The sequence below is a fragment of the Lutra lutra genome, chromosome 9 (genome assembly GCF_902655055.1).
Source record: "Lutra lutra chromosome 9, mLutLut1.2, whole genome shotgun sequence".
NCBI classification, from domain to species: domain Eukaryota; kingdom Metazoa; phylum Chordata; class Mammalia; order Carnivora; family Mustelidae; genus Lutra; species Lutra lutra.
The window spans coordinates 66,297,073-66,313,303 of record NC_062286.1 but is presented as its reverse complement, the minus strand read 5'-3'; the positions used below and the strand labels follow the sequence as shown (position 1 = coordinate 66,313,303).

The 16,231-nt window shown below is 44.3% G+C and overlaps 1 pseudogene; it reads right to left on the bottom strand.

Annotated features, from left to right (window-relative positions):
* Nucleotides 1-688: 688 nt before the first annotated feature.
* On the bottom strand, nucleotides 689-15,497 carry LOC125109822 (protein SET-like; annotated as a pseudogene).
* Nucleotides 15,498-16,231: the final 734 nt, after the last annotated feature.

Genomic DNA, 16,231 nt, shown 5'->3' with positions numbered 1-16,231 from the left:
AAAAATAAACAGGAACAAAATTACAATAGAGAATGTCAATTCCAAATAAGATCCTACAAGTTCTGCTGGTTCTCCCATCGAGTGGCAGGGCTCAAGTCATCATTAGGAGAGAGTTTTATTTTTAAAGTGTCATCTTAAACTGCAAGGATGTCCATTAAACATCACAATTAAACATGCCAAAGGAGTAGCCATGTTGGCAAAATGCCCACTTAACCCACCCAAACATCTCAAACCCACCCTTTGCTGACTTTCTATAACCCCATTTTTTGAAGTTTTTTTCTCTTTTTTTTTAAAGAAGAGAAAGTAGACAGGTACATGTTGGTAAATGCGAACTCTCCATATTCACATAGAGACACAGTGTAATCTCTGAGCCCAATATACAGAGAAAGGAGGAAAAAGGCTAGAATTCTATGTACTACTACACAGGGGCCTAGTGCCCTTCAGCTTCCAACAGAGCTAAGGGAGCAGAAGGTTTTTCTTCTTTCCCACAGAGCACAGTGGTGTTGATTCCATAAAGTTTTTGTTTTTGTTGAGACAGGAAGGGACAAAAATGAATTTGGAACAAAAAGGGGTAGGGATTCTTTTCCCACTGTATTCTGCTCAAGGTATTCCCCCCCCCCCCCAAATAAGCTGAGAACCATGGTATAAAGGGAGAGAAAAAGGAGACAAAAAAACAGGGCATATGAGCACGGGAAGAGAAAAGAAAAAGAAAAAGGAAAAAAAAAAAAAAGACAGCAACTTGCTCCCAGGGACTGAAGAAAATTAAAAAAGGAAAGTTGGGATCCATCAGTGTTCCATCAGTCATCTTCTCCTTCATCCTCCGCTCCTTCCTCCCCCTCAACATCATCTTCATCTTCTTCACCTTCATCCTCATCTCCTTTTTCATCAATATCTTCTGATCCTTCTTCTTCATCATCATCATCATCATCTTTTTCTCCTTCCCTTTCTTCATCATCCATATTGGGAACCCAGTAGTACTGTGATGGGTTTGGCCAAATATCATCTTTGCTGACCTCTCCTAACTCATCTGCGTCTGCATCAGAATGGTCAGTAAACCAGGTGAAGAAGCTCTCTGGTTCCTCATGCTGTCTCTCCCTGCTGGCTTTATTCTGTGTTTGACTTGAACGTTTTGTCAAATCCTTTCCAGATTTCCATTTGATTTCAGTGGACTTTGAAGATGGATCACCACTCTCATTCAGATGAAATTCTTTGGAGAGAACTTTATTTTCGAAGTAAGGGTTTTCATCAAAATAAAAATCTATTCTGTAACCTGATTTAATATCTTCAAATTATGTCACTTCAACTCTTGTCAAATAATGCAGCGCCTCTTCATCCTCCTCCCCAAGCAGTGCAGACACTTGTGGATGGTTGACAAATGTTGTTACCCCCAAATTGAGGATTTGGGCGATCAATTCCGACCTCTTCTGAAAAAATGGTTGGCGGAGTTTGTTATATTTCTGTTCTACTTTCAAAATCTCCTCACTGGCTTGTTCATTAAGTCTGTCTATTTCATTTTGTACTTCATCAATATGTTCAATTGTTTCTTGCTGTTCTTTTTCTGAGGTCTTGTCGGCCGGGTCATGGTTGGAGTTGAGCTCCTTTTTACTGACTTTGGCCGCTGGTGCCAACCTGGTGCTGCTCCGCGGTCGGGGTCGGGGGGCGTGGGGAGGGAGAGGCAAGAATGTGGTTTCTTAAGGTAACATTTGCTGTCAGTAAATTTTAAATCTGGGTCCAGGCTAGTTTTGTTTTGTTTTGTGCTAATTCCACCACCACCAGAAGATCCATTTATTGAAGTGACAAGATATAAGAATAAGCTATAATCTCTAGGAAAATAGAAAATATATTGGTATTGGATTTTGACTCCATCCGCTTCTTGCTTATCTACCTATCCATCCAGGGTTTTTTTTTAAAAAAAAAAAAAGGTTTAAATAACATTATGCTTGATTAGTTAAGTGAAAGCAAACCTGGATTTTAATATAACTCTCTCACCTTCAAATGGGTCATAATGCCTTGTCAGTTTTTGTCTTGACACGACCGAACGGCGCACTCACAATGACAATAAGACAGATTCCCTTCATCTTAATCACAAACAGAATCTTCACAAAATGTTTAATGAATTCTTGGATTAGATCTAGAAAATTATAGGGAGGGGCGCCTGGGTGGCTCAGTGGGTTAAGCCTCTGCCTTCGGCTCGGGTCATGATCTCAGGGTCCTGGGATCAAGCCCCGCATCGGGCTCTCTGCTCGGCGGTGAGCCTGCTTCCCCCTCTCTCTGCCTACTTGTGATCTCTCTCTCTCTCTCTCTGTCAAATAAATAAATAAAATCTTTAAAAAAAAAAAAGAAAATTATAGGGACTATTTTATTTATCCACAATCCCACCTCAAAATGTTTTCTTTATAATCATTAACATGGGAATAATGCAGTAGCTCAGAGTAACACAGTAAAGTATGACTGAGTAATGATTGGAATGCACATGTGAGAAAGATCTGACAATTCCAGGGGTGCCTGGGTGGCTCAGTGAGTTAAAGCCTCTGCCTTCGGCTCAGGTCATGATCCCAGGGTCCTGGGATCGAGCCCCACATGATCCCAGGGTCCTGGGATCGAGCCCCACGTCGGGCTCTCTGCTCAGCGGGGAGTCTGCTTCCTCTTCTCTCTCTGCCTGCCTCTCTGCCTACTTGTGATTTCTATCTGTCAAATAAATAAATAAAATCTTTTTTAAAAAATCTGACAATTCTGTAAATAGGGAAGCATACCACTTAAGAAAAACTAAGTGTGGGTGCTCCTAGGTGGCTCAGATGGTTAAGTGTTTGATTTCAGCTCAGGTCATGATCTCAGGTCCTGGAATCAAGCTGTGCATAGGGATCCTTGCTCAGTGGGGAGTCTGCTTCTCTTTCCCCCTCCCCACCTCATGCTCTCTTTCTCTCTCTCTCTCTCAAATAAATAAATTTTAAAATAAAATAAAAATTTAGTTTGGAAAAATCTTTTCATTCTTTTGAGACACAGTATAACAGGTAGAATTATAACCAGATTCTCAATCTCATTGATGTTTATTATTATGGTATTTTTCCAATTAAAATTTATACTCCTTATATATTAGGAAAAATATATAAAAATCATACATAATTCCACCACTCAATGTTCATTCAATTCATATATTAATATGGAGATATCTACCATGAACAATTTATGTACATCTTTCCTGTTTTCAAAATTGGAATTTTATGGCATAATTTTAGAATGCTGTATTTGCTTAATAATCTATTATAAACATTTTCTTATTATTACATTTTAGTTAAATACAACTCTATCATATGGATATATCATAATTTATTTATCCAGTCCCCTTATTGCTGAGCATCTAAGTTACTTGCAATTTTCTGTTATTTCAATTAACATTACCTCAAACATTAGCTCATAAAATTTGATTGTATGTAAGTTATTTTTCTTGTGAGAAATTCCTGAAAATGGAAGTTTGGGGTTAAAGACTATGAATATTTATATGGATCTCAAGAACTATGGGTTTTCAGAAAGACGTACCACATACCATTTTACATTCCTATTGGTAACTTGAAAACACTCCTTTACTCCTTTCTCCATACTTTTGCTAACACAGTGTTATAGGGTTTTTTTTTCTGTTTGTCAATTTGATAGGCAATGGGCATGATATATCATCCTTCCCTACTTACAGACTTACATCTGGGCTTAGATCAGAAAATAGGATATGGAAGTGGAGAAGGAAGACTTGGCAATTTGGCTCTAAAGACACATTTTAGATTGATGTCTTTTCATTAGTCCATTTGACAAATGTCTTTGAGTGCCTCTTCAAACAAGGAAAATAAGATGTAAAATTCATATCTGACATCTTAGTAGTAATCCTCAGTTGATGGCAAATTAGTACCATGGTTCACGCCAAGATGCTCTCTCGTTCTGTCATTTCCCTCCTTTCATCCAGATCCCCACTCCTTTTCCCTGCTCCTCCATAAGCACCTATTCTAGGATGTGTAACATAAATAACGGATATGCTTGCTTCCTTGGAGCATATATAGTGTTATGTGGTTTGGAGAATATGTGTTTTCTAATTTACATAAATTGTATTCATAAATGTTGTTATCTTACATTTTCCACTCCAAAACATTACATTAAAAGCAAATTAAACTCAGTCTTATTGTTGCGAGCATGTTTAGATTTTTCCCTGCAATTGCAGCCAAAGAGTCCATGGTGTCCACCTGAGGTCCCAAGAAGGAAATTGTGCTTGATTCATTATTCTGAGAAGCAAATGCACATTTATGAGTTATTTCTTGAATAAAGGAGATCATGATGAATTATGTGGCTACATGTGTCTATAATGGATCTCTAAGTTTCTAAGATGGCTGCAAGACCTTTTAGGATGTTTAAATTGGTAGTACCCCCTTACAACATCAGTGTTCCTGGGAAGAGTAGGACTGTTTTGTCCATCCTGAATTTACACCAATGGGGCATGTGCAGCATGCCATTGACTTGAGGTGGGAGCAGTTGGAGTCATATTGTGGTTTCTCGTGCCCCCTACCCACTATGGGGCACTGCAGCTAGGAACATAAGGTTACTTCACATAGTCTTGTATCTTCAGCATCATTCACAACATCTGGCACATAGGAGGCATTCAAAAAAGTATTTGTTGAGTGGATGAATGGAAAGGAATCACTCTGAGATGAATCTTAGAACAATAAGATAGGGAGACATAAACTTTATTGCCCAAGCAGTGAAGGATTTCCAAGGAAACAGCTCATGGTTCATGATATAGAAAATCACCCATGTCTTGTTCTCCTTTCGTTCTTGAGCATGTAGAATACTACACTTCCTAGCCCTTTTGCAACTAGGTAAAACTGTTTGACTCCCTGTAGCTGATGCACTATGTAGGAAACTGGTCTGTGCCATTCCTCTATCCAGGCGGGTTAGAGCTGGTGTGTCAGTCAGTTGTAAACTCTCTTCCCTTGGCTGGCCCAGGAGGTCACGTGTTCCAGATCACTCCGTTACAAGATGGTAAAACATTAAAGAGCATCAGACTCTGGGTCGGCGTGGGGAGAGACCACCTCCCTCCTGCTCTTTGCCAATCCACACGGGGAGGGGGTTATGTCTGAAGCAGCTTGGCCAGAGAAGCCCTTATGGAGGTATTCACGTTGAGACCTGAAATCCTGAGGGAGTGAGGGAGTGAGGTACCTGGAAGAGGAGTATTCTGAGTGGAAGGGGCAGCACGTGCAAAGGCCCTAATGTAGAACCAAGTTCGACATATTAAAGGAAGGGGGACAAAGTGAGTCTAGGGCAGAGTGAATGAAAGGGAAAGTAACAGAGATAAGGCAAGACAGATGACCAGAAGTGGGGAGAACAGGTTGTAAGTCCTGATAGGTCATTCTAAGGACTTGGGCTTTCTCTCTGAGTGACGTGGGGGTATTGAAGACTTCTGCATGTTGGAGTGACATGATCTGACTAGTCTTGTTTGAGAATAGACTCAGGGTGGCAAAAGAAGGAGGTGGTCTGTGCAGTTAGGGGGCTGTGGCAGTAATCTAGGCAGGGGGTGATGCTGGCTTGAATTAGGGTAATAGCAGTGGGAACAGTGCGAAGCAGCCAAATTCTAGGTATATTTTGAAGGTAGAGCCATTAGAATTGCAGATGATTAGAGGAGGGGTATGAGAGAAAAAGTCAAGAATGAACCTATGGCTTTTGGCCCATGTAGGTGGGAGAACGGAGCTGCCATTTGCTGAAATGGGGAGCCTACAGGGTGCGTGAGACTGAGAGTCTGCCAGGAGCTCAGGTCTGGACCGTCTATGTTTAAGGCAGTCACTGGACATGCAAGTGTGCATGAAGGGAGGCTGTGCCAGGTGAAGCTGGCCAGGCAGCTGGACTGGGGAGGGTGACAAGGATGATGACTCTCTTTCCTTAGGAGACTAAGGTCCAGGTTCTCTAAGTGGAGGCTCAAGTACTAAGGGCATTTGGGACCCCAGTCCATGGTGTCTGTTGAGTAGGCTGGCCTGGAACCAAGTTTCCAATCCCTGTGATTAAGCTGAGTTTCTACCAGACTAGCCTTTGATCTAGCAGCAAATGCATCTCTATATGACAACCATCCATTTGACTATCCAAAGGCCAGAAGTTCATTCACACTCTGTGCCTGAAACGTCATCTGAAAGCCCCATTCTCGAAGCTTCTCTGTCCTTGGATCTGGGCTCATTTCCAGGTTTTCAGATCTCAAGGATGGACTCTGAAAGTATATTTTAAGGGAAGGCAGTTTGTGCTTATTCCTCCAGAATAAAAGATTCTGTTTTCCACATCAGAGTCATGTCTGGTTTCTAAACCTGTTACCATAGCAAGGACTGTGTTCTCCAGCTCTCCCTGGTGGCACTGTTTATATTTCTTAGTGAACAACATGTAAACCTTTTTTTTCACTCACTTGGAACTGCCATTTATTCCAACTGTTTGCTTCATGAAACATTTATACATTGTACACGTGAGCCTTCAACAGGGAACTCTCTTCTTTTTGGAGACACGATAAAGGTAGCATTTGTTTGCTTCCCACTGCCGGCCCTCAACCATGGCTGTCCTGGCATGGCACGTTCCACTCCTCATGGTTACACATGCGCTGAGACTTGACAGCAGCCTGGCCGTTGCTGGTAAACAATGACTCATGCCATATGCTACAGTTCTGTCCAAGTGCCGTTGCTGGACTCAGGACTCAGTGAATGCTTTGTCAGTGGTTATTTCTGTTTATCTCCCTGTTCGTTTACTTTCTTCCTTTGTGGCTTAATTTTTTATTTTTTAAATTTTTATTGTTTGGTCCTCTTCCTGCTGTTTTAGATTTCCTCTGTTCTCTCATTCCTCACTGAGGGGGAAGTGAATGTGTTGTACAGACCCACCAGTCCAGGGGAATTTCTCTGCTTCCCTCAGCGGAAGGAAGGGTTCAACATTGTAGCCTTGACCCTCCCTAAGTCATAGTACTCAGATGCTTGTCTGGGGAACCCTGGGTAAAACATTAAAAAGAGGCTGCATTCAAACAAATCATAAGGTAGAATGCACTTTGTTGGGGCATTCTGTGGAGCCCAAACTGTGATCGGTCTAGAAACTATGATGGGATTGAGGGAGCCACAAAGGCAGGACTATGGTGTCCCTGGTTCTGGAGAAGAGGTCATTTCTGACAGTGGTCCTTCACATGGAGGGAAGTTCACTGTGTGTGTGTGTGTATCATCTTCTGCATGAGTGTGACCACCTGATAGGCTGAGGGGGAGTGGAACGCAGCCTGTGGTCCACCACACACCCTGCTTGTGATGGTTAATTTTGTGTATCAACTTGCCTGGGTGATTATGCCCAGGTATTTGGCCACACGTTGTTCTAGGTGTGTCTGTGAGGGTGTTTCTCGATGAGACTGACATTTGAATCGGTAGAGTGAGTAAAGCAGATTGTCTTCCCTAATGTGAGTGACCCTCATCCAATCCGTTGAAGGCCAAAGTGGAGTGAGGGAGAATTTGCTTTGAGCTGGGACAGCGGTCTTCTCTTGCCTTCGGAACTTGGATTCAGACCGAAACACATACCGTCAGCTCTCCTGAGTCTGCAGCTTGCTGACCGCGGATTTTGGGACCTCCCAGCCTCCATGACTGTATGGGCTAATTCCTTATTTTATATATATGAAGAGTTAAGCACTATTTGAGATGACACTCAAGAGAGCGGTGCCTTTTGCTAATTCCTGCACAGTTTTCCAAAGGCTCTGGCAATTTGGTGGTATGTTGGTGAGCATAGCTGCCTCCCAAAGGCTCTGGCAATGAGTATGGAGAGGTGGGAAGGGAGCTGATGAGCGTAATTTTAAAAATTACCCCCACCCCGCCCTGTGCCTTTGTAGTTCAGATTTGTCTGTGCTGTAAAGCTCCTGGTCTCAGCGTGAGTCTTAGAATATGGGTGATTCTTCCAGAGAAGAATGGAAGCAATTAAGGGTTTTCAGTCCTCTGCTACGTTAGTGGTGAACCCTGAGAACGCTGTTGCTTGCTGGAAGGAGATTCAGCAAACTAGGGATGAGTAATATCCATAGAAATTACCCGAGCATTGCATTTGGTGAGTCAATGTGTAAATTTTCCAAACGTGTTCCTCTCATTGTATTAATATAAAGAAGTACTGCTGATGCTTGTTATCACTGTCATTGTAAAGGTGTGCAAGCAGACCTGCAGAGGGGACCCTCGGATGTCTCTGTGGTGAGGTGGTGGCTGGCGGGGGGGTGTCTGTCAGGATGGCTGAGTGGCCATCCTGCTCCTGCACTCTTTCTAGCCTTCCTCACAGGCCTGTGGAACTCTCAGAACATTTGTGCATTCTTTCTGAGTATTTCATTTTTTTGAAAAACATAGAACAATATAATCAAGAGCATACTCTCCTTCAAGAACAAATAGTAGAGATCCTGGCTGGGGCAGATTTTAATTTTTACTTTATTTCTTGAGAAAATGGTCATGTTTACTTGGGCTGAATTATATATTTTAGCCTAGTTTTCTCCTTCCACTGTCCAAAGTCTCTTTTCTTCTAATTGCTGTAAAGGCAAGGATCCACACATACACAAATGCGTGCACGCGCACACACACACACTCGCACCACACATATATATCTCAGTACTGTTCTAAATTTTCTAAAAAAGCTCTCAAACTACACATACTCTGAGCACCACAATATCACACAGATCCCTGCAATAGAGCCTAAGTGTGAGGTCACGTTTGCAGTCCCATCAAAGAAGAAATGTTGTTGGTGATCATTCACAGTGGTGTGGGGGGGGGCAGGAGGGGAAGGATGCAGAGGGGGGCTGGGGCCGAAAGGGAAAGAGTACCAGGGATATTAGGATGCACTTGAGAGTTCTTTGTGCCTTAGGGAGAAGATGAAAGTCAATGAACTAGAGAACCAATGTTTTGTTTTTGTTTGGTTTTTCAGCTGCTACCCAAATTGGTTTCTTGATTTCTTGCAATTTTATGTAACCTTGCCTCTGGGGCATTTAATGCAGATTAAAGCAACGTGGTCACACTTCCGACTGGAAAGACCCAGCTCTGAGGAATGGACATTATGTTTATGAGCATGTGAAGAACAGATTCCTAAACCACTTTCTAAAATTTTGTGATCTTCTTATTCACACATCATCTAGGCAGGCTGGCAAAGATTCCTAGGCCCAGAGTATTTAAGAGAAAATGCCAGAAGCAGATCTAAGTCAACCCCCCCAGAACGATCTTTACCTGATGTCACTGCCTACCGAAAACCAGACTCTAGCTCCCAAAGTTGCATGCTGTGGGAACAGTAAGTTTAGTGAACATTCCTTGGCCCCAGTTAGCATGTACCCTCCTCAAGGAAACAGGACATTCAAGAATGCAAGAGTGATAAGCCCCATTTCCCTGACTCACACTCTCCTTGGATATGATCAAGACTTGAATATGTCCACAGTAGAATTTCCTCTAAGCTAAGGAATTCCTGAATTCCTCTGGTTCACTGAGCTCCTGTTTGCCATTGGTGTAAGTCAGTGCTTCTCAAATGTTGATATTCTCATAAATCGCCAGGAGATCATCAAAAGGCAGATTCCCATTGGGTAGTTCTGGAGTAAGGATGGGGATTCCTGGCATCCAGCAAGGTCTTCGGCAAACCTGATGCTGCTGGTCCCCAGGCCATTCTATGAATAGTAAGGACCAGAGGCTTCATCTCATTTCCGCTGTTTCTTCTGGTGCCACCACTGTGTGGCCAGAACGCTACACCCTACGGCTGCCCATCTATGGCTGCAAGAGCGTTTGTGTGTCTGGCCACACAAGCCTGCGGAGATCCCATCTGGTCAACCTCAGGGGCTTCCTGCTTCCAGTTCTTTTACAAGCCCCCAAAGGATGTATGTCACTTTCAGATTCCAAGGACCTTGGAATGAGTTTCCCAGAAAGCCCAATTTCTCCACTGTCCTGAATGTTCTCCCGAAGACTGTGGTGAGTGTTAAATCACGATGTATAGAAGGTAACATTAGCCTTAAAATTGTATTCACAGCTTCTCATGGGCATACAAGTGGTACGCATGCGAACAGGATTCAGAGGATAAGCTCAGGCATTCCCAGGACCCAGAAACGAGTGTGTGGATCAGGCTGTTGTCGTGACTCTCACTGCGAAGAGAATAAAAATCGTTCGAAGCAAGGCAGGCTCAAGGGTCTGTTCCACATGCTGTTCTACTGACTGATGACATCGGAATCAGCCCTGAAACAACCTCCAGACACACATTTCCAAGGCCTAGCCTGGGGCTAAGTGAATTAGTGGTCCTGGGGGTGGGGTGTATGGATTATTACAAAGCACAGAGCGGTTAGCGGCTGGCAGTGCTGATGAGCAAATATTAAACACCTGCCAGTTATCTGGTCCCAGAGTTACTGAGTATCTTTTGCGTCAGGCATAATACACACAGCTCCTTCCTTCATCCCTCCCCTGCTCAAAGCAGAAAGTAAACAAACTAGAAATAATTGCAAAGGATAAGTGTTATGAAGGAAACAGGTGGTGAGCAGATCCTTTAGATGACCTGATTAGGGCGGTGTCTCTAGGCCAGTGACATCAGGCTGTGATTTGAAGGGGTAGGAGTTATCCAGCATCTTCGTGGTGCCCAGGCAGAGAGCGTCCCATAAGAACATTCCCCTGGGAAAGCACATGCTGTACGAATATCGGTAAATGCTACCAGACAAACGGAAGAAATTTTACGATTCCCTTTGAAATTGTTCTGCAATTAGGACTCTTTTCAGTAGGTGGCAAAGGCAACAAGACTCCATTTCTGTCCACTCCAGAGTCTGTTCTCATGCTTTGCTCACTCTACTGCTAAGGCCAAAAAATTGGGTCTCACCAAACACACTAGTGAAGACCCCTACACCACTTCTGGAAGGTTGTGTGGAAGATTGGGGGCCTGAGAGCCACCTGCGGAGTCCTTAAACTCCTCCTGTCTCTTTTGGGGAAGATGATCATGAGGATGGTCGTCCGCATTCATTAACTATGAGTCTGGTCTGAGCCTCTTCTGTAAAACAGATAAGAACACCTGTCCCAGAGCAGATGCCGTAAGACGGTGTGCCTCAACCATGGTCATTCCTGGCCAGTCACCGTGTGGTGATGGCACCCTGGAAGGTTCCATTCTGAAAGGTAGTGAGTATACCTCAGTGTTCCAACTGTCATTTATCATTTTTTAGTGAACTGCAGGCATGATAAGCCAACTTCTCAGGTGATACTGATGGTGCCAGGGTTGGGCTATTTGAGAAACTGCCTAAGAGGGACTTCCTAATCTGCCCTCCACACCCTTGGGGCAGCTGATTTCTGTGTGAGGAGGAAAAAACTCTTATTGAGCAAATGTGTGAAGAGGGATTTTCACTTGTGAGACGCTAAACTCTATTTCAGGCATCTTAGCAAAAGGACTGGAAATTTCCAGATTGCATGGAGGTGGGTCTGCGTGGGGACAGGCAGGGATAGGCCAGGTCCTGTGGAAGGTCAGACCCATCAGGCAGTCCTGCTTTTAGCGCTTTCTTCCTTTTCTCTACTCCAGGGGTCACAGCTTCTCAAAGACGCTCCAAGTGGCAAGGGCAGGCAGGCATTCCAATGGACATCTGGGATGTTTGTGATCTGTTGTTTTCCCATATACAGACCTCTTTAGGAGGCTGCCTTTCTTTCTCGCTTTTCCTGCATGTGCACCAGAATGTGGCCATCCCTGAGGCTGAGATTCAGATACTTTACCTTGCTCCGGCAACAGACACTTTACTGGCTAAGTGTGGTAGAGAGCTCCTGGATGAGTAAGACAGTTCCCTGCCCTCTGGAAAAAAAAAAAAAAAAAAAATCAATAGGTATCCAACCAGCAATAAAAGAAGAAATACTGTGATAACTTCAATCATACAGATAAAAAGGAAGTGCTTTCTTATTAAATGGGCTGTATTCGCTTCCTATTGTGACCGCAAATTTAGGAGCTTAAAACAACAGAAATTTATTCTCTCACAGGAAGCCAGAAATCTGCAATGAGTCCTTCGGGGCTCAAATCAAGGTAGCAGAAGGGCCATGCCTTCTTCTGGAGGCTCTTGGGAGAATCCATTCCTGGAGTCTCCTCGTTTCTAGGGGCTGCTGGCATTCCTTTCCTCATCACCCCAATTTTTGCCTCTGTGGTTACATTACCTGCTGTTCCATTTGTGAACTCTTCCTTGTCTCTCTCCTACAGGTATACACGTGATTGCATTTACCCCCTAGGATAAGTGAGGATGATTGTTCTATCTCAAGATCTTTACCATAATCACATCTATAAAGTCCCTTAGAGCCATTAAAGGGTAGCACTCACAGATTCTAGGGATTATTAGAAAGATAGGTGGGGTAGGGTCATGCACAGCCCACCAGAGGTGTCACTCCTATTCTTCCACTCCCTCCCCCAACCAAAAGGTCTATGGCCGTGATGTCCAATATGGCAGCCACTGACTGGTGGTCACAATATTGGCAGTCACAGGTGGCTCCTGAGCCCTTGAAACACGGCTTGTTTGGATTGAGATATGCTGTACATGTAAGATACACACTAGATTTTGAGGTCTTATTACCAAAAAATGCAAAGTATTTCATTGACAATTTTTTTTGTTGTTGATTCCATGTTGAAATAACATGTTGAATATATTAGGTTAGGTTAAATATATTATTAAAACTAGTATTGCTGGTTTCTGTTTACTTTTTCAGGGCAACTACTAGAAAATCTAAAATTATATCTGTGGCTTGCACTTGTGGTTTGTGCTATATGTCTGTTAGTGCACTACACCAGCTACAAGAATAATTCTCAAACTGCTGCACGGCACAATCAGGTGGGAGTGTTTTTGAAAACCCCAATAGGCAAGCTGTGCCCCAGACTTATTAAATCAGAAGTCTCTAGGGAGAGGCCCAGGCATCAGTCTGTATTAAACTCCCCAAGTGATTCTAATATGCAGCCAAGATTGAAAATCTGTGGGGTAGAGACCTGGAGGAGGGCTCATAGTGGAAACTGCATTAATGGTTCAGGGATGATCCAAAGGCTCTGCTCATTTTCTTTACAAACAACAGAAAATACAAGCTTCTGAAGTGTCCTCTGCTTTTGGTTTTCCTCCCTGAGACGCATGCCTCACCTTACCCACAGAAAGCAGATGGGGTGGATGTGGGGAGGGAACAGAGCAGTTGTTTTCATGACTCAGAAGACACCTGAGGTCTCAACGCTCTGAGGGTCAGGCTGCCTGGACCTCTCTCCCTTGGGTGTTTCTGGCAGTTAGATGAATCCTTCCCTGGCAGTTTCTGCTACAGGACCTGGCAGAACCAAATACAAAAAAGACCAGTGAGCTTCTAAATGTTCGGCTTGTGGGGCCGGATCAGGGCAGAGCACCTTCACAGAGGCTCCCGGGCACAGCAGGTTTGGGAGACATCCATCACAGCATCTACCACAGCCAGAAGCTCCTGCTACTGCTGGGATCCCCAGCTATGTCCCATTTTCACACGGCTATCGTGTTCTCCAGATCTGGACTCAGAATTAGGTAATGAAGGAAAAATCCAGGGCACTTCATTGAGTTTTTTTTCTTTGCTAAATGTTTTGTTTATTTACCTGAGGGAGAGAGACAGAGATAGCGAGAAGAGAACATGAGCCGGGAGGAGAGGGAGAAGCAGGTTTCCTGCTGAGCAGGGACCCGACGCGGAGCTCCATCCCAGGACCCTGAGATCATGACCTGAGCTGAAGGCAGACGCCCAACTGACTGAGCCATCCAGGTGCCCCACACTTCACTGGGTTTTAAAGTATGGCTTGGGAAACTGGTTCTTGGTGGAGCAAGATGGGCTGTTTCCATAGCTGCCTGTTGCCTGTCACAGCGCAACACAGGAGATTAACCACAGCCTTGTGCATGTGGTACCTTTACTTATGTCCAGCTTCAGCAGTGGACGAGCTTATCATCTGAGTGCAGTTTACAGTGTTTGAGGCTAACGCATTAAACACCGTATGGTCCTACACTTAGATGATTTAGAAAAATTTTCTGAACTGCATAGCACTCATGTGGGTTGCAAAGTAGCATTCACTAAATGGTCATTAATATTTGCCAAAGGAGGAGGTTTTCTACATGTGTTGCAGGTGATGAGGCTTTCCAGACAAGGGGATTAAAAAAATGGAACAAAGGCCTTGAGCAAACCTATTCCCTCCTTCCTTCCCTCTTTTATTCAATACTGACTCTAGGGTAGCAAGCAGGCCTTGTCTTCACAGAGTTTAGGAGCTACTAGAGGGATAAGTCCTCAGAGTAAGACAGAAAACATTATAGGATCTTTGACTGGAAACAAGGCCTCCCTTCCCCTTTTGCCCCTTTCTTCCAATCACACACACACACACACACACACACACACGTGTGCATGCGAATTTGCAGCAGCTCCCAAGCAGGGAGCATGTGTGTGTGTGTATGTATACACACATATGTATGTGTTTCCAGGAAACTTAGAAAGATAAAAAAAGGGGATTAAGAGGGAGAAATTTGAAAGTTAGAAAATGACAAAAGTCATGTTAATTAACAAGTCCTATTCTTTTTTTTTTTTTTAAAGATTTTATTTATTTATTTGACAGACAGAAATCACAAGTAGGCAGAGAGGCAGGCAGAGAGAGAGAGGAGGAAGCAGGCTCCCTGCCGAGCAGAGAGCCCGATGCGGGGCTCGATCCCAGGACTCTGGAATCATGACCTGAGCCGAAGGCAGAGGCTTTAACCCACTGAGCCACTCAGGCGCCCCAACAAGTCCTATTCTTTAAGTCATATTTAAATTGCTGAGAGTGGGCCACAGATATAGATCTGACTTCCCAGCAGCCAGTGCAAAAAGAAATGTACACCGATTGTATAATTCACAGTGTCTGTAGGATTAAAACTAATGAGCCCCAAGGAACCATGAGGATTAGGGTGTAACGTCATAATAAGGCATATGGGATATACTTGGCAATGTCTTTGACAACATTCTGATTGCCTCAAGGAGTTTCACAGGGCATGACAGAAGTTCACAGGGTTTGGAGAATGTGAAAAAGAGATAGTATTAAATTCTAGCTAGGGCTAAACTATTCTGCTGGGGTTGGGCTGGGTTGGTATGAGCTTCCACCTGTAACATCCTGTAGTTCAATGTTCTGTTTTAGGTTCTGGGCTAGAGGTATGCTAGAGGTAATGGGAGTGGAGAGCGACCCTTACTTCTGCTTTCATTGGAGAAGTATGGGCTGATGCCAGGGATCTGGAGGAGAAGAGGCTGGTAGGAGGATCCAGTGGGATTCGACCAGAAGATAAAGGCAGATAAGGCCTTCCACACATGGGAGAATAGCACCAGGAGACACAGAGGAATGGGGAGTTGGCACTGGTAATGTAGGATATGAGGCCAGGTGTGATGCAGGTGGAGGCAAGAGCCAGACTGCACCTGTCTTACGAGCTCTGCTAAGGAATGTGACTTTGTTCCGTGGAGCTGTCCGGAGTTGCCACTGAAGGGATTTGGGGGGGAGCTGTAGCTGCAGACTGTTGCATTCATGCTGCACAATGTATCTGGCCAAAACTTAGGGGCTTAAATAGCTGTCACACACTCTCAAACACAGGTGTGAGAGTCTGCGAGGGGAAGGAGGCTCTACTTCAGGGTGCAGGTTTGTAGGATGCCTGGGGTGACACCGCATGGGGCTGAGCCCCAAGGAACAGCAGCTGCCCAAGGTCAGCTCTTCTGCCAGTGATATGTGGGAAGTACAAGATGGTGAAGGGACAAGCAGAAGGGATCCACTCAGGTACGCCCACATTCCATTAGCAACACCAGCCCACGGCCAAGCATATCATCCTTGGGGAAACTGCCCCCCTGCCTGGGAGCTGCTGCAAAGTCGCATGCAGAGAGTGGTCTGAATCAGGCCGGTGGGCTGGCAAGAACTCTGTGCAAGGATTTGATCTCCGTTGGAGGTGAAACAGCTGGACTTGACTTTGTAGGTAGCTCCTTGGGGCAGCTTTGTGGAAAGCAGATTCAAGACAAGTGACACTGGTGTCAGAGGGACCAGTGACGAGGGTCAGGTGAGACCTAGTGAGGGACTGGTCTGGGTGATGGTGAGTGGTGGATGGAATGGAGGTGGTTCAAAACGACCGATGAGATAAAACCTCCAGGGCTTATGGACTTAATGTCGTTTATGGCTGGTTTTTAGATACGCAGAATCTACTGCTAGGGTTGCATACCAAACTGTTAGTTGTCCATCACATATCATGTGTTCTTATTTCTTATTAAAACAACTC